Genomic DNA, 26,891 nt, shown 5'->3' with positions numbered 1-26,891 from the left:
TATAAACTTATCGTAACTGCTGATGTGCCTATATAGTGCTCTTATCTTCTACTATGAAGGTGGACTATGCGTGCACCACCTACCTCAGTGCTCACTTAGTTGTGGCAATGTGGATTAGAGCAGAATTTGTATAATCCAAAAAACTTTTTTGTGCCAATTCACTATACTCTACACACCACACTACGTGCTCTATAAAACTGGGATTTTTATAAAAAACGTGACTTTTAATGGGCATCACTGTTGTATCAGTTCGGGTCAGTACCCGGTACCGCGCTATCTCTCGTCTAGGGACATTAGTCCCACGTGGTGCATAGCATTCGTTCATCGTTTTTCCTCGGTCTCCAGGTGCTATGGTGTTTCTATTTAGACTTCTCAGTCTAAGTGTATATCTAGGTATTTAACCAACGTGAAGGGAGATGTATCTATCCAATCGTGCGTTTATTTAAAAAATCTATAGAACACAACATCGTTGTTCCTCACCTACTGGGAGATGCCTACTTGCACCATGCAGATCTCATGTGTAGGGGTGATCTCTTGTAGTCACACACTAAATCGAAAAAACAAAGAATGATACGTGTTGTCGCATATACAGATGCCTCTCGTATATTGACTGTCTGACGCATCCTATCTGCTCGTAGTATTAGTGCCTCCTACCCATGGCTAATGTTTGCTAGGCTCGTCCTTGTTATCAGGCTTAATGTATTTCAAGAGTTATATCTACATTACGCTTTTCTGTGTCTATTTACCCAATCCCTTTCTGGATAATATATGTTTGTAAGGACTACACTGCATTTAGCTGCCTCTATTTGGGTCACTGTGTGGCTGACGTTTCCCATTGCGAGAACGCCTGCTCGTGATGTCGATGTTTTGGGTTGATTTAAAATTCATCATATCGTTGCCTTTAACCCGTTTGTCCACCCTCGTTTAACCAATGTATGTCATAAAGCTTTATTCTTTTTTTCTTTTTTCAGTTCACTAACCCACTAAGACCAGTGTGTCAACTGCCCTGGCCCTTCTGACTTCCCCTCTCGTTCCCATAGGTCCATGCGGATTTACTGCTCCGGACTCCCAAGAAGACAGGGGCCGGGGGGCGGGGGGGGGGTGGATTGGAAAACGACAAACAAAACAAAAGGACGGGGAAAAGTTGGGAGGGGGGGGTTGGTTTTGCCGCGCGAGGTAGCGGGACCTCCCCAGGTGCATGCAAACAATTCCCCACTTACTTCGTCAAAGAGGACACCCGCTGAACCACCTATTCGGGACACATTGTCTGCCGTCGGAAAGGAGTCAATACTACTTCCGCCTTAAGTGCGACATTTGCTCTTTCCTGATTGGTCGCTCTGTATGTTTATCGAGTGATCTCTATGGTTAGTCTGCCCAGCTTTCTGGGTAATGTAGTTTAATTTTTTCCGTTTACGATATTCAAACCCGGCGGCAACGATCAACTAAACTTTTTGGTGATTTGAATTATATTTACTGTAAGCTAATGTTTCAGCCTGGACTGGGGCATGTATCTTCTTTTTATTGATCGCTCAGTCAATTGCATAGTGATCTCTGTATGAATGGAGTAGCGGTCGTGTCCATTCATATATCCGATAGTTCTCTCCAGGCCTCTGGATGGTTTTAGTCTCATATGCGTATTTCAGCGATAATCAATCACTATTGCGTTGATCTGCTTCTTAGATTCTTTTCTTTGTTGTTTCTGTTTTTTTGAAAAGGGAAAACATTTATGCCACTCGGGACCCATGGCAATCTTATATACTACTTCCAAAGTTTTTGTAAAGAGTATTCTTTTTTAACGAGTCTGCAGAGTGTAGTTTAACTGCCTTGATATATGGTGGTTCTTCCGGTCTTGATACATATATACAAGCGAACTCGATTAATTCACTTGCGTTTGTTTCTGTTTCAATCAGCCCTCTTGTTGATGGTGTAACTCCCCATTACCTCTGTTTCTTCATACTGTAGGGGATTCATCATTGGCCAATGTCAGGTTATGATGGTTCATCTCTATCATAGCTGTCATAGCCGTCCCCCTCACCATCTGTATTTCTGTAGTATTCTTTTTACGTCAGCGAGGTCCACGGAATTTCCTCGTTCAGGCCTAGTGTTGTGCTGGACAGACGGTAAATCCATCTCTGTTCTAACTTCAGTAGTTGTCCTTCGTTGCAACTGCTAGGTAGTTTCTCGATCACCGTCCAAGTAAAATCATTCTCATTGTGATTCAGAGTTTGAAAATGTCGCATCATTTTTGTGATTGTTTTGCCACATCTAAATGTACTTCGATGTTCATTTATCCTGGTTTTAACTTTCCTTGTAGTCATACCAATGTAGGTCTTCTTGCACTTGCATGTTATTTGGTATACCACATTCTTACTATTGCAGTTACTGAAGGTGCGTTGTTGCCACGGGGTTCTCAGGCCTACCTCTATTTCCTTCGTAGCTGTTGTTAGTCTACATACGTTGCATGAACCGCACGGGAAATGTCCTACCACTTCTGGGAGGTTCCACAGAGTGTGTTGTTGCCCTGTACCTGTGAGTCTTTTATTAGGGCGAGTATGGACAACTGCATCTCTTATTGACTTCCCTCTCCTGAAGGCGAATAATGGTTTTTCCAGATCCAGTCCCCCCGAGTTTAGGGTTCTCCAGTGTCGTAGGATGATACCTTTGATCGCATTTGATTCTGTTCCAAAGGTAGTCACACACACTATTTTCTTGTTCTCAGGTTTGATCCGGGGCTCGAGAAGTCCCTCTCGGTTGCTGTTCTTTGCTCGCTTATATGCTTGTCGGATCAGTTTTTTCGGGTAATATTTTGTCTTTAATTTGTTTGTCAATAGTTCCGCATGTTGTTCGTACTTCATCTTGTCTGTGCAATTTCTTCGCAGTCTCAGAAATTGGCCCACTGGTAGGTTATCCTTCAATGCTTTGGGGTGAAAGCTATCATATCTGAGCAAGTTGTTAGCGTCAGTAGGTTTGTAGAACACCTCTGTTTTTAGTATTCCTGCGGTTGGCCAGATCTTTAAATCCAGGAAGGTAATGGATTCACTTGCCAAAGTCATCGTGAACTTCAGGTATGTGTCCCTGGAGTTCAGCCAGGTTAGAAATTCGTGGGCTCTGTCAATATTTCCCTTCCAAATGACGAATATATCGTCTATGAATCGTTTCCACGTGCCCAAGTTGGTGTTATACGGGTTATTTTCACTGTAGATGAATGTTGTTTCAAAGTCGTGGACATACAGGCATGCTATGCTGGGCGCACAGGTCATGCCCATGGATGTACCGTGGGTTTGTAGGAAATACTCTCCTTCGAACTCGAAGTAACTGTAAACTGCCTGCACTACATCATGAATGTTCTTAACCACACCCTATCACTTAAGTCACTATTCTATGGAGACCAACCAGCACCACAAGGGTCCACTATCTCTAACACACACGACACTACATCACATCCTTCGTTAAATAAAAAGTACACAAAAATGCATATATACATCATAACGCCTCAATGAGTCATCAAGGTGCTCGAATCAATCTTCCACATCTCATTGCATGAGGTTGAGGGTACATAGGAGAGGCATCTACAGCATATCATAACATGTCCATTTGTATCACCAATGGGCATCTTGGTGCTAAATAACAGTTGTTTATTGTATCCCCACTCAATGTTACTCGACCTCTGTAGGATAAAAGGCTGAGTGGACCTGCTGGGATTTGAGCCTGTGAGCCTGTGACCGCTACAGTGGACGCATTAATCCACTAAGCAACCAGACCCGGCCAAAGGAGACATAGGCACAGGTGCAGTCTTTAGGCTCTCTTGACTCCCAGATGGAAGGGTCTCACTCTGAACACCTGGAGTCTATGAATCTCAATGCAGGTTTTTGAAATAAGAAGAATCTCTTGTGATGGACTTTCCAGTACCATGAGCAGTCACCATGTGTCCTTTGATGGTCACAATTCTCAGTGGGTCAACATGAAAAGGAGGGTCAGGCTTGCGTTTCTGTTTCTGCCTGACAATGACTTGGTCTCCTTTTTTTAACACAGTACTCCGAGCACAGTGGCATCTATCCACATAGGTGTTCGTTTTGTGTTTGTGAGACTTGTCAGTAGTGCAAAGTTTATCAATGTCAATTGATCTTTCAGTGGACTATTACCGCAATTTGGTTTCCATGACTCTCCAAACAATTAAAGTGGCATGGCTTTCACTTGTGGTAGAATGGGGAGATGACCAGTATGCAAGAAGAGTAGAGTGAAGAACTGATTTGAGTTCAAGTCTTTCCAGTGCAGTGCGCTGAACTGTCTTCGTGAGGGTGCTCATAAATCGCTCAACAACACCATTCGCTTGGGGCCAGAGTGATGTGCATTTCTGATGCTTGACATTTGAGTGAGTGAGAATATCTTGAAATTCTCTACTATTGAAAGGCAGGCCATTGTCAGATTCCAAAATTGAAGGAACACCCTGTGAGAAAGTGCCCCTTTTTTCATGGTTACCCCCACATTTTGCCTGATATCTGATGCACTGTGCACTGCGTCCCTGCCAATCCGGTTCCCAGTGCCTGTGATCTTTCCCAAAACTGTACCTCTGTATTCACAATTGGCACACCTCTGGTTCACATGTAAGTCCCTTTGAAAAGGTACCAGTGGTAACAAGGGCCTTGTAACCAGAGAGGGTCTCTAAGGGCTGCTGTATGTATTGTGCCACCCTCAGAGGCCCCTCACCAAACACATACAGACTGCTTTTGCAGACTGTGTGTTTTGGTGCAGACCAAACTTCAGAGTCGACATGGCCCACACCCCTGTGTGCAATACCCACCAACCACTGCCTGTGGCATAAGTAAGTCACCCCTCTAGCGGGCCTCACAGGCCAAAAGCAGGGTGCACTATGCCACAGGTGAGGGCACAGCTGCATGAGCAAAGTGCCCCTACAGTGTCTGTGCCTTTCACAGACATTGTAAGGTCAGGGTAGCCATATTGAGGACATGGATTGGGAGTTTGTCATTCTAGATTTCACAGCTTCATGATGGCTTTACTGAATTTTAAGGAATTTAGCATCAAACACCTCAGCATAATAAATCCAAACTGGTGCCAGTGTTAGATTTATTTCAAAATGCACTCAAAGGGCATCTTAGAGATGTCCCCTGAAAAATGACCAACTCCCTCGTGTCCAGCTGACTGGTCTGCACCAGCCTGCTACACAAAGACATTTTACTGACCCCCTGAGGTGGGAGCCCTTGTGCTCTCGTGGTTCAGGGACAAAGACTGCTTGAGTGGAGGTGCTTCACACCTATCCCCAGATGGAACAACATTTATGGCAGAGAGCCTCAAAGGCATCCTGTCCTTTGATATGCCAGCCAGGACCTCTCCAGCTAGTGGAGATGCCCGCCCCCTTGACCAAGCTCCACTTTTGACTGCTAGGTCGGTGGGAAAATTAGTAGTCAGGAGAGGTGCGTTCCACTCTCTGCCAGGACTAAGGTGCCCTGGACCAAGATGACCCCCTCCTTAGGAAGTACTCCATCTTGAATGGAAGGATGAGACACAATCAGGCTAGAGGGATTCCCTCGCCCCAAAGGGTGGGGACATTCTAAGGGTGTAGTCACCCTAAATGCAAGTAGTCCATTGGCTACAATCTGCCAGCACCTGTAACGCCCCTAAATTCAGTATTTAGAGGCACTCCTGAACCTTGATCCTCAGATTCAACAGACCAAAGAAGAAGAAGGAAGAGGACCACTGCTGGACCACGAACTGAACCATTGGAGACAGAACTCGGCAAGAACCCTGCCATCTGTAACCGGTTCGACAGCTGGACCTGTTGTCCCTCCAGAAACCCTTCAAGGCCTCCAAGACACCCCAGAGGCCTTACAGCCTTCACTCACTTGCCAAGAACAGGGGGAAAAAAGGGGTCAGATCGCCCCCCACTCAATCATTTATAAACACCACAAGACCTGACCTCTGTAGAATGGATATTCTTATATTTTTAAGACCCACTGGAAGATTTTCAGCAACCTTTGCCTTCCCCTCACAGGTCCATCTAACTGCCAGTGACCTGCTGGCCAGACTATTGCATTTAGAAAGAACATCAATAACCACATAACATACACACATAAGACTGTTTTTGAACCATCACATAAATGTGTGAAACAGAAAAAATGTGAGAAAGGCCAGAAAGCACCTCACGTACGCACACCCAAGGAGCTGCTGGATGATACTCACCAGTATGCCCACGTTACCATCATTGGTTGCTATCATGACCAAACAGAAAACGAAGGTGTGTGCTGAAATTCCTCAAAGGTGGGGGAGAAATGGATGACAGAGCTTGTACTTTATCAGGATCTGGAGTAATTCCCCCATCAGCAAAGAACTTGAGTTTTGCCTCACTTAGCTGCATTTAAAGTGAGACCTGCATCAGCAAATATATGACACACTTGTGTAAGAACTTTGTCATGATCATGTTGTGTGGACCCAAAAAACTGTTTGTCATCACTGTAATGGAAAGCATTTGTGACTGACTGTATTATGTGATGAGTGACAGCCTGATAGAGTCCTGGAGCTGATTACACTCATCCAAAAGTAAATGTGCACAAGACCCTTTGGCACTTCAACTGTTTGCAATAGAGTGTGTTCTTTAATATAATTACTGTACGTTTCAAGTTCTAGCTGATGTTGAGAGATAACCTCTGTTGATTGGATCGTTTGTGTATATGTTAAAAAGAAATGGTGAAAGGGTTGTGAAAGAAGGAACTCTGCATGAGAAAGATTTAGTTGAGGAAGTGCCATTACCTAATATGTCTTGTTAGTTTCAGTAAGTCAGAAATTATGTGATCCTCTGTAATACTGAACTTCTGATTGATGCCCATTTTTAATGCAATACAGCTGCATCCTGTTTTTGCTTTGTATTTGAAGCCACTAAATCTAGACTAACACCTTGTGGTTGTGTTCACATCCAGAGCTGAAAGAGACCTCCCATATGTCTACTAAGGTGATTGCCATGCTCCATCCTGATACCTTTTTCAATGGGGAAACAGCCTGTATCACAAAGCAGCAAACCCTGCATGCCTTTGCCACCAGGCTTAACTATGCAGGCAACACTACCATGTAAGACTTTACCACACAGGATTTTTACAACGAACATGCCTTTACCACACATGCCGTTACAATGAATTTCTTAGGAAAAGCATGAACGGTAAAAGTATATTTGTTGCAAAAGATTTAAAGGTAAGTATATGTAAGTATAAATGGCTTTATGTTTTAAAGTCTTAAGTGTTATTTATATATGTGTGTGTGTGTATGTGCATATTATATATATATATATATATATCAGCAAAGCACTCTCCTCACTCGTGTCAAACCAGCTGAGTAAAAGGGAGCACGGACCACGGGATTCTTGTTCAATATCTACTTGTTTATTCAAGGATCTCAGACAAACAAGACGGCCATTACGCGTTTCATCCCTCCTGGGGGACTTGATCACATGACGCAGATCAACCAATGGCATACGGTATTTAAAGAAAACATTTTTTTACATTTTTTTAAACAATATGTCATCTGATTGGGCAGCATTTCACCAATAATTTCCTATGCAAAATTACATTTCTGGTGTCATATCATCAACACAGATATAGAATAAGTCATCATTATTCAAGCTTTTACGAAAAATCATAGGATAAATCCTGTAATGCTCACTAGTAGAAACTTGCGCTATCAATTAGAGAAATCTAATCCGGTTCTAACTTGATAGTCTAAAATAGGACCCGTTTCTATCCACAATAGAGTGAGGTAGATTTGTTGTCACTTGTGCAATACAAAGCTTTTCCAAAAAACGAAAAAATAAATACATGTATCTTTTATATACATTCATTTAAAATTGTGTCCTTTAGTGTTTGAACCAACATATTCTAAAATATTAAGAAATATAAATATAAATATATGCATATCATAAAATATGAAATCATGTGAATAGTTGTCAGGAATAGTTATACATAATAAACATGATTCACATTTAAAATGGTTGAAAAGTTAAAAAGTTAATTGTGTATAAATATATATTAAATTAAAAACACATATATATACACAATAAATATTAAACCTTAAATATTAAATATTAAATTATAAAATATCTAAAACCATCAGTTATTTAGAATTCAAAGTTGTCTATATTGGTTCACACAATGTCTCACTGATCTGTGGACTGAAATATCTTTTTGAGCTTAAACCTACAACAAGTTAGATTGGGTCAAAATGATCCAGCAAGTCATAGGGAGCATCCATTTCAATATATCAGTGTGTTGAACAAAGGTTGATGCCTGCCTACTGGATGACAAAAATAGTGACAGACTTAATGCCCAAAATGGTGAAACAAATTTTTTCTTAAAAACATATACTTAAAATACAGTATAAGTACATATAAAAACATTTAATTGAGTGCAAATAGTATCTAAAAACACCGTGATAATTAAAACTAATGTGTTTGAGAGAAAGTTCAGGTGGAGGCAGCGTGGGACCCTTTAACTTATGACTATTGGATATTGAATTTAGATTATCATTGCCAAAGTACACACATAATTGTGGCCTGATATCCAAGGTTTATGCTTTAAGCAACTCGGTCGTACAGACATATGTTTTGGATAGAACGGCAAAGAGGCCAGGGTGACCACAATTGGAGAAGCTATTGATGATAAACTATATTGTAGACTCGCATGTAACTCCTCAGAACTGTTGAGTCCGTTTGGGTGTTTGCTGTCTAAGTTTAAGATGTAATGCATTTCCAATAGTCTAAGGGATTTCTCCCTATCACCCCCTCTTTTGTTTCTCAGAACAGAATCAATGAAAAAATATTTAAGGTCTTTGGGATTGCCCTCATGTTTTTCATGGAAATGCCGTGCTACCGGGTATGCTTGGTCCTTGTTCTTAATAGCTCGTAGGTGTTGGAGTACCCTTTTGTGGCCTGGTAATTTAGTACTCCCTATGTACCTTAGATTGCAGGGGCAATCCAAAACATAAACCACATATTCTGTCTTACAGTTAAGGGCTTTGGTGATGACTTTATCTGGACCACCAAAAGGAGTAGAATAATTGGATGTGGAGACACCATGTTGACAAGCCTTGCAGGTCTTACATTTAAAAAAAACGAGTCGTTGAGCCAGCCAAGATCCCTTGGCTGGAATTCCGCAAGGATCATTGTCAACAAGTGAGTCCCTCATAGAAATCCCTTTTCGATAAGTCATAGAAGGTTTTTTTGGTACCAAAGTGCCTATGATAGGGTCTTGTTTTACCAGGTACCAGTGTCTATTGATGATTTTTCTGACTGACATTTGGTGCTGATTGTAATCTAAGATGAATCTAAATTCATCGACAGTGTTGTCAGGGACCATGGACTGTACCCTCTTGTCTGGTGTTTTGTCTCTATCTTGAAGGTTACTTTTGGTGAGAGCTTTATCAAGGCATTTTTTACTATATCCCCTAGCCTTGAATCTGTTAATACAATCCTGTTGCGCTGCTTTCAAGGCTTCTTGATGACTACAGATACGCTTGATGCGTAAGAGCTCGCCATAGGGGATGCTCTGTATGAGATGGCTTGGATGCGCGCTGCTGGCATGTAGGATTGTATTTCCCGCCGTGGGTTTCCTGTGTAGTCTAGTTTCTACTTTGCCTTGTTCCACATAAACTTCTACATCCAAAAAAACTATATTTGTGTTACTGATATTGGATGTAAAGTGGAGATTGAGGTCATTATTGTTAAGAGATTCAATAAATTCCAAAGCTCCCTCCTCTGTACCTTGCCATACACAAAATAAATCGTCGATGAATCTCAACCAACATCTGACATTATGTTTAAAGGGTTCAGAGTGTTTTGCCATGAGGACCTGCTCCTCCCACCAGCCCATGTGTAAGCATGCATAGCTGGGGGAGAAGCTGGCCCCCATCGCTACACCTCTCAGTTGTTGATACATGGTATTTTGGAACATAAATATGTTGTTCATTAAACACAGTTCAACCATATTTACTAGCATTTTGTGATGTTCTTCATACTGTGTTCCCTTCTTCGCCAGAAAATACTTCATGGCTCGTAATCCATCATTGTGTCTGATAGAGGTGTAGAGTGACGTGACGTCGAGGGTAATTAAGTAGTAATCATCATTCCATTGGAAGTTTTTGATCTTAGTAAGAAAGTCACCAGTGTCTTTGATATATGATCTTAAATTTTGTACATGATCTTGAAGGAAATAATCGACATAAATGGAGGTATTTTCAAATATACTGGTCCGGGCTGATATTATAGGTCGGCCCGGTGGGCTGGTTTTATTTTTGTGCACCTTTGGTATAAAATATAAAATCAGAATTGTTGGATTAGGGTTCCACAAGTATTTGTATTCATCTGTCGTTAACAAACCCCTTTCTCACCATGCCATCAAGGTGATACGAAAAGATGTTTGCGTCGCGTTCCAGCCCACTTTGTTGCTGTTTCCATAGCATGACTTATCTTCCAGGTGCCTCATTGCTTCTTTGATGTACTCTTCTCTTTTCCAGAGTACCACATTGCCTCCTTCGTCAGCGCCCCGCACGACTATTTCCTTGTCGTTTTTGATTTTGGTCATCAAAGAATGGTATTGTAGTTCTTGTACATTCTTTTTGCTGCGTCTTGGCCCATTGTGTGTCATTCTATTTAGGCCCTTTAATTCGGTAATTACTTTTTCCTGAAAAATGTCAATGGTGTCTTTTATCATCAATGGATAAAATGAGGAAGGTGGTTTAAAGGGTGTCGTGCATTTAATAATGGTCGATGATTGAATATTGTCAGAAAAGGCCTCAAGGGGTTCAAATATTTGTTTCCCTTCAACTGCTAGATCATAGAGTGTATCAATCAAAGATTGAGAGTCAGGCTCGGTATTTTATTCATTGTCCATTTCCTGTGTTTGTGACTCGTTACTGGTTGACGTTGTATTAATTACTGTATTCTTTTTCTTGGCCTGTGCGTGGAATTTTTTCAATTTCAGTTTCCTGACACTTTTATAAATGTCAACTCTAGACTTGGAGTAGTTGAACGCACTTTCCGGGCAGTACGAGAGACCCAAAGCAAGTAATTGTAAATCAGCTTTGTTCAAAATCATGTCCGTTAAATTGATGACTGTCATATCACTGGAAACATCAGCAACACTAGGGTTTATTTCTTCCAGTATCTCCTCTGTTGCTTCTTTGGATATTTTTTGTATGATCCTTCTTCTCTGGGCTTTTCTCCCCTCTCTCCGTTTTTTGTTTTTGACTGTTCCTGATTTGCTCCGGTTTGTTGATTTCTCGGCCTGAAAGATTGTAGCCGTTCCATGCATAAAAAATCCACTTAGTCTGTGAGGGAGTGCCTGCGTGATATGCTTGGCTTGGCTTTGTTTAGAGTTTCAATTTCTGATCCACTTTCTGCTGCTGAACTTCCCTCAGATGCGGATGTTAAGTCAGTTTGTTGATTTGCCCTTCCCGCCTCTTTTTTCTTTATCTCAGTATTATCAGCTTTAAGTGAGTCAAATTTACAGGCGAAGGTAAATATTCGGCCTTGTTCATAGTCGCATCGATCTCTATGAAATTTAAATGTCTTGCGTTCCCTTATTACATCCTCCTCTTTTTTGAGTCGCTTTTTCATGTCAGTTTTCCATTTCTCAATATCATCTTGCTGATCCATTTTCTCTAACTTCTTAGTTAAAGACTCAATTTCGTCCGTCAGTTTTATGCAATCCTTTTCTGCATATTTGACTAGAATAAAGAGCAGTTTATGAGAAGATTCTAGGTTGGTCTCTGCCCATTCGCGCATCATGTCATGGTCCGGTGCCTCGTAGCTGGGGGCTATAAGTATTCTCAGGCCGCGGGGAATCCTCCCTACATCAATATAGCGCTGCAAGGACTTTGCTTCCCACCAACGTTTTTGTTCAGTTCTCATTGCCTTCTCAAGTTGTTTGCATTTTTCCTTTATTCCTGTGTTTTTTCCTGTCACTGGGGCATTCTGGGTATTGTAGTCCGTTGGCGGTATATTTTCATCACTAAACATTGCCGCCGCTGCCTCCTCCCTCTCTCTCATTGCGTCTGCTGCCATCTGAAGTTTGCCTTTATCAAATAAGGATGAACTAAAGATTGTTGGCGATGTCAGGCTGGATGGGGCTGTTCCCTGACTTCACTCAGTCACACAGCCCGTACTTGCCACACTCGAATCACCCCGCACCCAACTCGGAACAGTTGAAACTAGAGCGAGTCTGAACCCTAAACAAAGAACTACAGTTATGCGATAGTCGCTTCCTCCGATACGACCCTCGCTCACCTGTGTCCTTGCCGGGTTTTCAACCTTCGCTCTTCCGTAGTGCTGGTTCCGTTGGGGGGTCTCTGTGGCTGTTAATCCTTACGGATTCCAATTGTACGCTCGTTACCAAGCGGCAGCTCCTTTGCAGCCAGTGAGCCCAAGCCGTGAACATATAAATATGCAAGAAAACCCTCAAAGAAGGTAAGAGTCACACTCAGGATTCGTAGAAAAAGAGCAATTTAATGACTGACCCGTTTCAACCTTACGGTCTTTGTCAAAGTCACAGAAAAAAGAGGAAATGGCAACATATAAAAGCATTTCATTTCAAAACAACCAATCGTGACCAAGCAGTTTTTTTCTTTTCAATAGACATAGAAAAAAGAATATTGTGCTTACATGCGGAAAACAGACTCTTAATACATAAGAACTGCCATCAATGTAAAACAGGAAAAAAGAAATGATACATTTTCCCTGTTTTATAATCTCACAACTATTCTCCGTAATAAATGACGTACAGGAAGAATGATCCAAATTAGAAAATAACAAATAATAAAACAAATTATTTATTCATTATTGGACAATTGAAGACCTGATGTAAAAAAGGTGGTGTATTTATAGCTAGTGCTAGAGTCCGTCCATTGCATGGAAGGGAGAGTAATAATCATCCCATCAGTTGTGCCTCTCAGGGAGATGATGCACTAATACGGTACGTAGAACTGCCTAGTGGCAATGAACAGAACTGCCCTGTATTTACACAGAACAGTTCAGGCACACACATTTTTTTATTCAAAATCAGATGAATAAGATTTTCATTATAATGTCTAAGAAAAAAGAGCTTGGATACCTATCAGAAAAAGAAAAGAGAACCCACCCCCAATAATTACAAAAATCAAGGCAAAGCGACTGAACCCCCTCCTTCGACCAAGCAGCCGCTTGTACGAACTGACGGTAAATAGTCCGGACAATACACTAGAAACAGATAAGTTCACAGGGACATTTGCCAGTTGCCAAATGTCAAGGGGAGATCGGCATAATCAGAAATGGATATATATATAGGGAAGGCTCGGAAGAAGTCCACCCAACCCGGAAAAACAAGAGCATATCTATACAGTGTCCAGAATTATAGGTACACCTAAGGTATATGATATCACCTCAACCTAGGTGCACATAAAGATCTTCTTCTCGATTTAGGCCACCAGGTGCCTTACTCTGTAGGCGGATGATATACTCCGACTCCAAACGTCTCAGGCGGCGTTCTCGGTCACCTCTACGTGGATGTACGGCGAACCCTGTCAATTCCAAAATAAGAAATCTTAGAGCTGATGTCTGGGGAATCACCATGTACCAACGCACAATGTTTTGCAATAGTATAGGTTAGATCCCTATTCCTAATAGCGCAAAGATGCTCTAATATCCACTTTTGGACTGGAAACACTGTACTGCCAATATAGCGCAACCCACAAATGCAAGTCATGACAGAAAGAACAAACTCTGTGTTGCAGTTGATAAATGAGAGAATTTTCTCATTCCTGCCAATAGGTAACAAATAACTCTTCACATTGTGGCTGTTAGCACAGGCCTTGCAATGGCCACATTTGTGGAACCCAGGTAATTCCTTAAGCCATGTGCCTGTTTTCTTACTTTGCTGCGTAAGATGACTATGTACTAGTGGGTCCTGTAGAGATTTGCATCTACGGTAAGTGATGTGTGGCTTGGCACTAACCAACTTGCCTATCACTGAGTCCTGTCTAACCAAATGCCAGTGCTTACTGACAATCTTGTGTAGTGCCTGAGACGCGGTGGAAAAGGTGGTAATCAGCCTAACCTCCTGTTTACCCTTCCCCTGTGTCTTAGGAATCAAAAGACTATCCCTGCTCTTTAAGCATGTTTTCTCAAGGGCTGCTCTAATGGTTCTACTTGAGTAGCCACGTGTACGAAAACGGCCAGCCATATTGATTTGCTCTTTGTTCAGGGCCAGAGATGTACTGCAATTACGTTTTGCCCTGAGAAGTTCTCCAAAAGGGATACTTCTCTTAAGGCCTTCAGGATGATGACTCTGCGCATGCAGGATGCTGTTCCTGGCAGTAGCCTTCCTGAACAGGCTTGTGTGGATGGTATTATCTGAGATTTCTACTAGGGTATCTAGGAATTCAATAGTGGAGGTGTCAGTCTTACTGGTAAATCTGAGATTGAGGCTATTAACAGAAAGTCCGGCAATGAAGTTTAGTAGGGAATCCTGTGGCCCGTCCCATATTAGAAAAATATTGTCAATGTACCGGGTCCACAGGATTACATTGTCTGAGTAACACTCATTGCCTTGATGCCACAAATGTTCTGCTTCCCACCATCCCATGAAAATACAGGCGTAACTAGGTGCGAAGCAACTTCCCATCGCAGTACCTGTATATTGTTTGTACCAGGTGTCCCCAAACAGAAAACAATTGTTGTGTAAGCAAAAATGAAGCATATCCAAGAGTAACACTGTATGGTCGAACAATGAGATAGGTCTGTCACGTAAGAAATATTTACATATATATATATATATAAAGAGAAATTAGAGGGCATTATAAATGTCGCCCTGATTTTGCGGTATATGTCCTTACTTGCACATATGGTCTCAACTACATCTGGAGCACGAATTTACAAGTGCATGTACGCATCTTACAACATTTGCGTGCATAGTCAATAACGATGGCAATTACCCCGTAGCTCGCCATTTTAAGGTAGTACATGATAATAATCTTACCTGCCTTAAGTATTATGTGGTTGATGCGATTCCAGTACCCCGACGAGAGCTCATGCTCAGGCAACGGGAAACATATATGATTTTAGAATTTGACAGTAAGGCCCCTAGGGGACTGAATGCCATGGAAGACCTCCACAATTTTTTTAAATGTTTTACATTATATGGGTTATAAATATATTCATTTTGTTTGTTTACATGTAGGAAACTAGGCATTTAGAAAATATGGCAACAGGCATAGCTTCATGTGAATCGACCATCCTTTCATCATAGATATATATATATATACATATACATACATATTTTTTCTCATTAGATAACAAAAATTACAAAATACCCATAAAAATGAATTGTTTAGATGTGTTTTTTAGATGTGTTTTACAGACATATTTATATTATATACATTTTGCCATATTTATTATATATTTATATATTTATAAGGGATTGCACATAGCACTTTTATAAGGCAGTATTTGCACTTAGGTAGTAGCATGCAGTACTTTAACCGCTAGATTTGCACATTCGATATGGGCTTTAGCTAGTTACTAGGACGGATATATTATTTATTTTGTATAATTGGAAGAAAGTTTCTTTAGAGGCTAGATTATAGTCATCTATTGTAGGAACCGAAGCAGCGACCATATCTCCAAATGAAGCCTGGTTATATTATTGGTTATCAAAATAATATGATTTCCATAACGACCGCATTAAGAGAATCCAATTGTGTCTCTTGCCGGTTTATGATGTGAATATTATCTGCATTGCAGGTTTTAAGCGTTCATGTCAGTATATATGATCTCTTTTTTTGGCTTTCTTTATATTCGGCAATTAAAAATATGAATATCCATTGTCCTTACCTAGTAAACGACGTTACCGGCTGGTAACATTTGTAGAATGAAACATCCGTAATGGGATGCTATGGCCCACAGGGAGAACAAAATCTGGTTACAGTTTGTTTTCTATGGCTATGGGGGATTATGTGACACACAGAGGGTGGTATTTAAAATTTGTATTGCAAGTGCAACACATTTTCGTATGTGATCAAGGCTGCTCAGGCAGTCGAAACGCGTTATGACAAGCTCCAAGTGAACAATAAATATTGATTTCGCCAGCAAGAGGAGTTTGTGCTTTCTTCATCGCCTGTCGGAGGTTGGAGATTGCACTTTATCAAGTTGATATCTATGTATGGATATATGTATAATATATATTTGTTTTTGGGGGTGACAAGGGAAGGATATTGGGTGGGTATGGATTTTTAGGTGGCAAGGGTATCTTTAGAGTGGTTAGTTTAGGGTGGGTGGGTATGGGTTTGTGGGTGGCAAGGTTATTTTTAGATTATTGTAAGTATCGGTGCTGAGTCTCTGGATAGAATGTTGTCACCATCCCGAGCAACAGGGAAGACTCGAGACAAGAGAACCTACATAGGAGGTTTTCTGAGTTTTGCTGAAGAGCAGAAACCGGGAGACACAGACCTGCCAAAGACAGCGGTCTATTCTGCGCAGCCAATCTCAGAGAGGAGAGAAGACCAGAGAACAGAGCAACGCCGCAAATTGACCCGTCGTGTTCCCAGAGGAACGTGGCTCTCCCAGTTACATGGATGTCTGATGGGCGTCCTGGTCAGAAAAATCTCAGACGATTGAGAAGTCTGATACTGGGGGCCAAGGACATATGCATCCCATTTATTTTTGTAATGGTATATAGTTTTTTTAAGCGCTGCGTCACTATTGAATTTTGTTTTGGATGATATCAGTTCTCTCCCCCACTCCTATTCCTTGAAATTATAATAATAAGAAGGAAAATGACAAAATCACTTACCTGAGCCTTTCTTTTTCTCCGAGGGATGACTGTGGCTAGTATGAACCAGGAAGAAACTAACCAGAAGACCCTAGGAGGAAGGGAAAGGCATTTATTCAGACTATAACCCCATGTGAGAAATAAAACGAGCATTGAAAATCAAAAGTGTCACAGTATTATCTCTTTGCCATTTCCATAAAGTGCCACACGTGGTGGAGAATGCCGGCAATGGCCCATTAGACTACTAAAAATGGAGTACCTCATTCAACAACTGATAAGAGGACAAGAAAGTTAGAATAGTCACAGGAGAGGCAAATGACTTCTGCCCAGGCTGACCGGGACCGATTTAAAACCTCAACGACCCAGCAAGTCGAGTGTATACAGAAGGTCACCGAAGACCAAGTTCAGTTGAACAACCACTAACAGACTCATCAGGGAGGTCAAACAGGATACCTAATATTGCTCTTCAATAGTATCTCCCTGGAGAGGACCCATATGCATTTTTGTAAAATTTTGAAAGAGCAACCAAAGCCTGCGGATTGTCTGAGGTAAAGTGGCCATTTTTTCTAGCTCCCCTTTTAACCAGAGAGGCCCAGGCTCTATACCAGGGGGCTAACCCCACTGGAAATACCCCCATAGAGAAATCCGGTAGATTATACTAGATCGTCTGGGCATGGACCAAGAAGCTTACAGGGTAAAGTTTAGGAAGGAGTGAGGCTCCCTGGAGATAATCCAAAGACCCTATTTAGCTGTGGCAGATAAATGGCTCAGACCACAGGAGAATAGCAAAAAATACATAATGACCCTCATCTACTTGGAGCCGTATCTGGAAGCTCTGCCATTCCTCACAGAACGTTGGTTGCGACAGCAAACCCACTTCACAGTAGAACAGGCAGTGGATATGGCGACTACCTTCGCCTGGGCTCAACCCTGATCTTTTCCCTGGGAACCATATAAGCCAGCTCATTACACTTTGGGGCATAGAAGGGGCAAGAAAAAGAATCCCAAATCCCTCCCAGAACTGTACAAAGTCTGAGCTCGTAAAGCAGAACCTTTTCCACGAAAAGGACCACAATATTTTGGCACTGGAGATTGGGCCGTGTAGCCAGATTCTGCCCACACAAGAATAACACGGAGGAACCAATGGACATCAGCTATATGCCTCATTCCATCCTATATACATAAGAATTAGGTTCCTGCTTTTATGTAAGTCTTTTGATCAATGGAAAAAAGTTCACTGCCTCAGTCACATATGCAGCACTAGTAGAAGAGTTTCAGATCAATTCCATATACCAAATACCCATACTTTGTGTCCATAGCAATATAAAAACATATCTGGTTGCAGTAGTCCCCATTAAACCACTAAGCGGGATCTCTATGCAGTTTAAAGTTGGAATAATCAAAAACCTTCCTGAGAAACTCATCCTGGGAATAGATAATGCTGAATTCCTTAGCCTTCTCATGGATCGAATCAAAGATCAAAAGGATAAGCCTTTCCCAACACCAAACATACTCACTCAAGCTCCTTGAATTTGTGATAGGAATTTCCGGTATGCCCAGGCTCAGGATCCTACCCATCAGGTGGCATGGCAACAAGATAGGAACTCCCTCTGTCCCTCCCAAGTCTGCAATACCCACTTCCTGATTAAGAATGATCTTTTATACTGAGTAAGAAAACAGGATGAACCTCCTCAATTAGTCGTACACCAAAGTTTCCGTGAGCAGATCTTTTTCTTCGCTCATTCACATCTCCTCGCAGGCCACAGTGGATCCCTGAAAACCATTCAAAATGTTTTAGGACATTTTTATTGGCCCGGTATCCTTGCTAATATATCTAAATATTGTCAGGAGTGTGAGGTCTGTCAAAGAAAGAATCTTTACAAACCTCTTTCTGTTCCACCACAGCCCCTCCCGGTAATTGGAAAGCCCTTTGAAAGAATGGGTATGGACCTTATAGGCCCCCTTCCTAAGTCCAAGAAAGGGAATGTGTACATGTTGGTTATAGTGGACTATGCAAACTAGATATCCGGAGGCTTTTCCCTTGTGGGCCTGACCACCACTAACATAAGTGACAAACTAGAAGAATTATTTTCTAGAGTGGGGTTTCGCCAAGAAATTCTGATGGATCAAGGTACTCACTTCATCCCCCGCCTTATGGAGCAAATATGTAGGACTCTGAATATTTCTCATATAAAGACTTCCGTATACCACCCGCAGATGGATGGTTTATGTGAGAGATATAACAACACAATCAACTTGACCCTTAAGAAGATGTTAACAACTGAAGGGAAGGAGTGGGATTTGTCATTAGGAGCCAGATACAGAGCAGTCTCCGTTTCTCTCCCTTTGAACTTCTCTATGGGAGACAACACCGAACTTTGTTGGAGATGATGAAGGAGGCCTTGGAACAGGAGAAACCAGAAGAAACTCATTCTATGATAGAGGAAAAAAATGGTGGCATCTTAAAGTCCACGATTGGATATTAGTCCTCCTGCAGTCCTCTAAAACAGAAAAACAATCAGAGTGGAAGGGACTTTATGAGTTCATATAAAAGATCATCCTTATGTCCTATTGACTACAGGTCTCTCCCAGGAAAACCCAAATCTACCATATAAACCTCCTTAAAAAGTGATTAGGACCTCTTCTTAAAAATACCAATCTATTCGTCCTGGAACCACACCCAAACCTGTCTTCTCTTAACCATTTGGTCAGAAATGAGAACTTGACTGAAGACAAAAAGCCTCCCTTCAAGAAGTCTTAACCCCTTTTTCTTCCATCTTCTCTGACCACCAGGGTAGAACGACCCTAGTAGAAAATTCCATAATCACTCCTCCAGGAAAGATAGTAATACAACATCCTTATCATATTCCAGCAGCCAGACGAGACAACATCTCAACAGAAATAGAAAACATGTTGAAAATGGGAAATATAAAACCATCAGGGAGCAATTGGTCTTCCCCTATTTTAATAGTACCGAAGCCGGATGTCTCGATTAGTTTTTGTATTGATTTTAGAGCTGTCAATGCCATTTCAAAATGTGATTCTTACCCTCTCCCTAGAATTGATGAACTAATCGAAAAACTGGGAGAGACCCAATATTTTTCCACTCTTGACTTTACAAACGGTTATTGGCAGGCACCCCTGAGAATTGAGGACCAAGAGAAGACCACCATTAGCACTCCTATTAGCCTATTTGAATTCACGGTACTGCCTTTTGGCTTACATGGAGCCCCAGCCACCTCCCAAAAGCTTATGAACAAGGTATTCTATAATCATCAACGCTGCAAATTGACCCACCGCCTTCCCGGAGAAATGTGGCTCTCCCAGCTACATGGATGTCTTAGGGGCCCCCTGGGCAGAAAAACCTCATACGATAGAGAAGTTTTTTTTAAGCACTGCATCACTGGTGAAGGTTTGTTTTGGGTGATATCAGTTCTCTTCCCTGCTCCTATTCCTTAAAATGACAACAAGAAGGAAAAGGACAAAACTACTTACCTGAGCCTTTCTTCTTCTCCTGTGGAAATATGGATTTTTCTGGTCAGTTATGTCCCCTATCTTGGACCCCAACGGTTCCATGTGCATGTCACAAGTACATGTATGTTCCCTCCAGTTCCAGTTATGAAGACGCAAATACATGTGCGTCCACCGTCAACATGTCCTCTGTCAGATCCGCCATGAATAGGCCGGATATTCCATTCCTAAATATGAAAGGCCACCGGCTTTATATGGTTCACTTATGCCATTTTACAGTCCAGGCAAGTAGGCCCTGATTCTGTCATCAAAACTCCTCTTGCCTTCTGCCTCTGAAAGCTCCAGTCTGAGCCTGCATCTGTGACCATGAACTTTGTCTCATTCTCTGCGCGGCTCACGAAGCCTGACATCAGCCTATTCTCTGCCAAGAACTGTATTTCACCTTCGAATTATCTGCTTCCCCCTCAGCCGATGCATTCCTGCCTAGTAGTTTAAGTAAACATTCTTCCAGTTACCAAGCAAAAGGCCCGGCTTCTCTGTCCTCATGCAAGTAACTCATAGCCCTGTTACCATGGAATATTCCTACCCCCTCGCATTCAGTGTAGACACTTAGACGCTTGTACACGCACGCACAGTCAGTATAGAATAGATTCTGTCCGAGAGTCCTTCTTTTGTGGATAACATAGTTCTTTAAACATAGGATGTTAGATATGATTTGGGATTAGGTTGACTTGACCCCCCAGACTTTTCGTCTCCACATGTAGAGCTAAATGTCAAGTCCCCTTCACCCCCTAGTTACACGTCAATTACAGGTCATACTGCTGCGCGCGCATCTATGCCAAGTATTATCTTATAGATCCACCTATGTATGACATCATAACCAATCATGTTCCTTTTCACTCATTATTACACCCATTTTCGGTTACGCAGACCAAACGTCAATTTCCTTATCAATTGTTACGCCTACTGTATTCGCTTCATTGTAAATGTATGTACTATAAAAGTTACTTCTTGTCAATAAAGTATGTACTTCACTTCCTGAACCCCCGTGGTGATGGAACTTGGAGCATCCGATTATAATCGATCATTGGAATAAAGCCCATTCCGAAACTCTAATATCACGGATTCTGCCTCTCATTTACTGAGCTATTTTATAATGTTTCTGTATCAAATTCAGTCCCGGTAAAGGAATTTTTATTTACCACATGATGGCGCCCGAACAGGGACACTTTCTCATCTCACGCGCCGGCGGTGAGTAGCAGGCCCGGTCTCCTGCCACAGCTGGACGGACAATAACGCGTACCAGCAGGATTTCCTGTATCTCCCTCCGGTCAAGCGGGGGCGACTGAGACTGCGATCAACACCCAGACGAGGCGGTGAGAAGTGCGAAGAATCCCGACCAGAGCCTAGCTGAGAGAGCAAGATCCGAGGTATACAGAGACCCACCAGTTCGAAGTCAAGCCCAGTTTCCGACGAGGCGAGTCCAGTCCAGTCCGGTTCAAGTTCAAGTTACCGAGGCCTTCTGTTTCCGAAGCTACCCGGTGAGTACCATTACTGGGGAGGCATTTCTGACGTGCACATAGGTTGTGCCGGTCAAGACGGGTTTGGGTACACAAATCCGGTCTGCACTGTTTTAGCAGTGTATCTGTACTGTTTAGCAGTATATCAAGTATTCCGAAGTATCTAGTTATTGTCAAGAATTATGCTTGGTGATCAGTTATGCAGACGATCATCATTGTTGTTTATTTTAAAGGTTAAAAAATGCTTAATGTTTTAATGTTTAATGTGTTAAACGTCCTGCATATTGTGGTATGAATGGTTGTTCATTATTGTGCTTTTGTATTAAGTGTGTTCAAGATTAAGTATCAGATCAGTTGTCAATATGCCGCTCTTTTCGAAATTAAGACAGATCACTACTAGAAAAGGGGTACTCGAAGAAGCCGTCCCTATTCCTCCTAGGGATACTCCAGGGCACTTCATGTATCACAAACATGGCTTAGACGCTATATTATTTCTTGATTTATGGGTAGACTACACCAAGGGATTGCCAGAAAGTCAGAAATGGCCCGCAGCGGGGACCTGGGATGCAGAGTGCATCATGAAAGTCGAGGAAGAGTTATGGAAAAGGAAAGTCAGACAGTCACAGAAAGACGCCGTTGAGTTATGGCGTAAAGAATCTCATAGACGTACAGAAAAAGCACGTAGACAGGAAGAGAAGAGTAAAGAAAGTTCAAACAAAGTTCAAGAAAATCTATTAATTGAGGAAGGTATCCGAGTGAAATCAGAACAAGTAGACAGACAAAGAAATGCCCTTATGAATGGTATGTATCCCCTTCTAGCCGAAGGATTACCTAAGGCTACTCCAGAGATACCGAAAGACTTGCCACCCCCATTATTCCCAATCAAGGTGCATCCTAAGGGGCATCCTAGAACCGCAGAAGATGTTTTTCTCTCCTCATATTTAGATGACGCAGCTCCCGAGTATGCTAATTCCGCCCCACATAGACCGCATACCAGGGAGGTCCAACGTCAAGACCCTGCACCCGTATCCCTACAGCAACAAATCGAGTCACAAGTTCCGGCAAGCACATCTGTTTCTGCATCCGTTCCTACAGCTACTTCTATAGCTGTGTCCACACCTATAGTTGCTGTGTCACGTTCGACGAATCCTTTCACACCCGACGCCCCAGATGGGGCCACGGGAGGTGCTACCAATATTTTTTCTACGCCACCTAGAATAAATAAACTTATTTTTCAAGAGTCAGCGCATTCACGTACACCCAAATTCGTAAGTGATCGTACGCTTAAGGAACTTCTTATAGATTGTAGATATGACCCGGTGCTCGGTAAAGAGGACGAAATGATCCTGGCATCATTACGTATCAGACGAGCCGCAGGGTATTTAGCGAAGCTACCAGGAATGACTGCGCATCTAGATAAAATATATCATTTTGTTCAAACAGGGCGAGATCCAGAATGTATTAACAGAGCTATGGAATACCAGAAAGTAGAGATACAGGGGGAACTGTTACGTTTCCTCATAAACTGTCTGATCAGAAATCAAGACCGACCGGGGGTAGACCCGGATGCAATGCAAATTCTTACAAGGTGGAGCCAGAATATATCAGAAGGGAGACACGATAAGCAAAATTGTATAATAGCCATGTGCCGAAAGATCCGTAAAGAAATAGAACGCCTACACGAAGAGAGATTAGAGGCAGACGAGTTCGAACAAAGCGAGGAAGAAGGGTCAGGACTGCCCGCAGGACAGTCGGACACAATAGCCTATGTAGGTAGAGGAAGGTCTTGTAATAGGAATCAGACTAGATGTCATACTGACTCAATACGTCCAATATGTCCAGATAATGACAGGAATTTCCAAATACCTATAATTAATATAAGGTCTAACGAGCATTCGTTCCAAACCGCCGACAAACTACTCCGAGAACGAAGGGGTTATCATTTTCTCGATTCTATGGATGAACAAGATTTAGCCAGGGCAGCTGTCCATTGGGTGGACAGTCCCGGAAAATATAGTGATGCTACAGTAGTACGCACATTTTTGAATCTCACCCCAGATGAGCAGAGGTTAGCTGGGATTTATATGATTCAACAACTCATTATACTATATCAGAGTCAGCATTCGGACCCTGGTCCCTTACCCGACATATTGACTGAATTGCTTATGAATAAATGGAGAGGTCCAGGTACTAAATTAATTAAAGAAATTCTAGTATCAAGAAAGCAGTATATTCTTTTTGTATGCTCAGAGCATGTCTCATTGCCCGGCAAGGAAAGAACCACGTATCACATGGATAGACAGAATCCCTTACGAGAAGTGCACCCAATAAAAGGCGAGGACAACGAGTTTAGGCGCGTATTTGTATATACGCCCATATCAAAAATAGAATTGTTGCAAATGAAGAAAGTGGTACCCAGTCATGACAAAGATCCAGCGGGTTTTCACCGAGAGATTAAAGACATGTTACTAATGGGAGAGTATACCTATCCCGACATTATGACAATATTAAAGGTATTGATGCCTGCTGGCATTTATGAAAAACTCAAGGAAAAAGAGTGGGAGGTAGGAGACCAAAAGATAGAATGGTCAGCATTAGAAGCAGAAGAAAGGGCCCGAGGTCCAGGTTCGGGGCTTGGGGACAAAACTAAAGCATTACCAGGTCTACTAATACAGGTACTGCCACGTTTATTAACTACGAAAAAGGAAGATTGGGGTACAATTTCAGCCTGTAAACAGAAGCAAGATGAAGACACTAGTGATTACTATGCCCGATTCGAGAAATGTTTTGGTATAAATAGTGGCATAAAAGCAAGTAGCGAATCATACCCGCATCTGTTTGTAACAAAATTAGTAGAAAATGCTCTGCCCCCAGTAAAGAATAGAGTATTAAAATTCGAGAGTACCTGGCAAGGTAACACTCCATCACAAATGTTACAAATGTTACAGTACCATCACAATAGAATTAGAGAGGAACAAGAACATGAACACAGACGCATGAAAGACACGAAAATGAAAATGCTAGTTTCCCAGACTGTTCCAGCTGAAGGACATAAAAAGGGTATGACACATTCCGATTCAGCAGGACCTGTAAAAGGGACATGCAATTATTGTAAAAAGCCAGGTCATTACGTACACGATTGTCCAGTTTTAAAACATAATATCGCCATAGGTAAAACACAAGAAAGATCACGGCCACTAAGACAAGATCAGAATGAACAAGGAGCTATGCAGCATGCCCAGGCCATGCCAGCCGCACAACAGCCAATACAGTTTGTGCCAGCTGCACCACCGTTGCCTGTTGCTGCCACACAGACAACAACACGACAAATGTATCAGACCGCACAGTATGAATATCCTGAGTATCAGCGTTACGCATGAACTAGCCTAGAGAGGGAAGTTGACTTACCCCTTATCGAGATTCCGGTAGATCAAGAAGGACCTTATGTACATAGTGAATTATTAGGTCAAGATAGAAAATTTTTACTCGATACAGGGGCAAGTCGAACAACTATAAAACGTAGTGAAGTTCCAGGGGCACCCCTCTCAGGCTCTCAGAATATTTCCCTTGGTTTTTCAGGAAAACCTATTGTTAATGAAGTATCACAGCCTCTTCCACTTACGATAGGACCTCTGACCCGAACTACAGATTTATTGCTTACTAAATCATGTCCAGAAAACTTGTTAGGAATAAAAACGTTGAAAGCTCTAGGAGCCATAATATGTTGTTCTCCGGAAGGAGTAAGGTTATTTTTACGTGATTTTAAAGGTCACTATGTATCTAGAGACATGGATCCCCGACTGCAGACTTTACCTACACATCTATGGGCACAAGGCCCTACTGATGTTGGTTGCATGAATATTACACCATATCGAGTCACACTAAAGGCAGGAGTGGTGCTACCACGAATGCGACAATACAAGTTACCACCAGATGCTGTAGTGGCTTTACTACAAATCATTGACGAGCTAATTGCCCAAGGAGTAGTTGTAGAAACAGACTCCAATATATGTAATTCACCGATAATTCCGGTTCTTAAACGAACAGATCCCACAGCCCCGCCAGTATATCGATTGGTTATTGATCTGCGCGAGTTAAACAAATGCATTGTGCCACAATTTCCTGTGGTCCCAGATATCTCGTCATTATTGACAGCTATTGATTCCGAAGCAACATTCTTTACTGTAATTGATCTCAAGAATGCCTTTTTCAGCGTCCCAATAGATCCGGAAAGCCAATATTTGTTCGGATTTAGTTTAAATGGGCGCAGCTTTAAATTCTCACGCGCACCTCAAGGATTTACAGAAAGCCCCAGCATCTATAGCCAAGCACTGAAACGAGAACTTGACAGTATCCACATGCCAGTTAACACTGCTCTGCTTCAATACGTCGATGATCTGCTGATCACCGCGAGAAGCGAACCGGAATGTGAAACAGCATCACTAACAGTTTTACAATTTCTAGCCGAAAAAGGGCACAAGGTGTCCCCTTCTAAGCTGCAATTCTGTGTCCAGCGAGTTGTTTATCTTGGACACTCGCTGTCCAAGGAGGGAAGGCAGCTTACACCCGACCGCATTCAGTTAATAGCTAACATGTCTATACCCAAGACACAAAAGGAGGTACGAGCTTTCATAGGCCTCACTTCATATTGTAGGCAGTGGATCCCTCAGTACGCATTTCTAGCAAAACCACTCATTCAGTTAACCACACAGGAGGCAGCCACACCGACTGTTCTCCCTTGGACTCAGGAACACACACAAGCTTTTGAAAGCCTAAAGAAAGCTTTATGTCAAGCACCCGTTTTAGCAACGCCATGTTACAGAAAACAGTTTACACTCTTTGTTACAGAACGCGAAGGTACTGCTTTGTCAGTACTCACACAGGAACAAGCAGGAGCACACAAACCATGTGCTTATTTTTCTAGTACATTAGATCCCGTAGCTCAGGCTTTACCTGCATGCCTAAAATCAGTGGCAGCAACAGCTTTAGCAATCAGACAAAGTGATGCCATAGTGTTAGGACATCCATTGACAGTTCAAGTACCACATGCAGTAGAGGTTCTTGTAAATAGAACGCAAACACAACACTTGACTATAGCGCG

This window comes from Triturus cristatus, chromosome 12, assembly GCF_964204655.1.
Source record: "Triturus cristatus chromosome 12, aTriCri1.1, whole genome shotgun sequence".
NCBI lineage: Eukaryota > Metazoa > Chordata > Amphibia > Caudata > Salamandridae > Triturus > Triturus cristatus.
The sequence above is the reverse complement of the archived record's forward strand: the minus strand, read 5'-3'. Positions refer to the sequence as shown.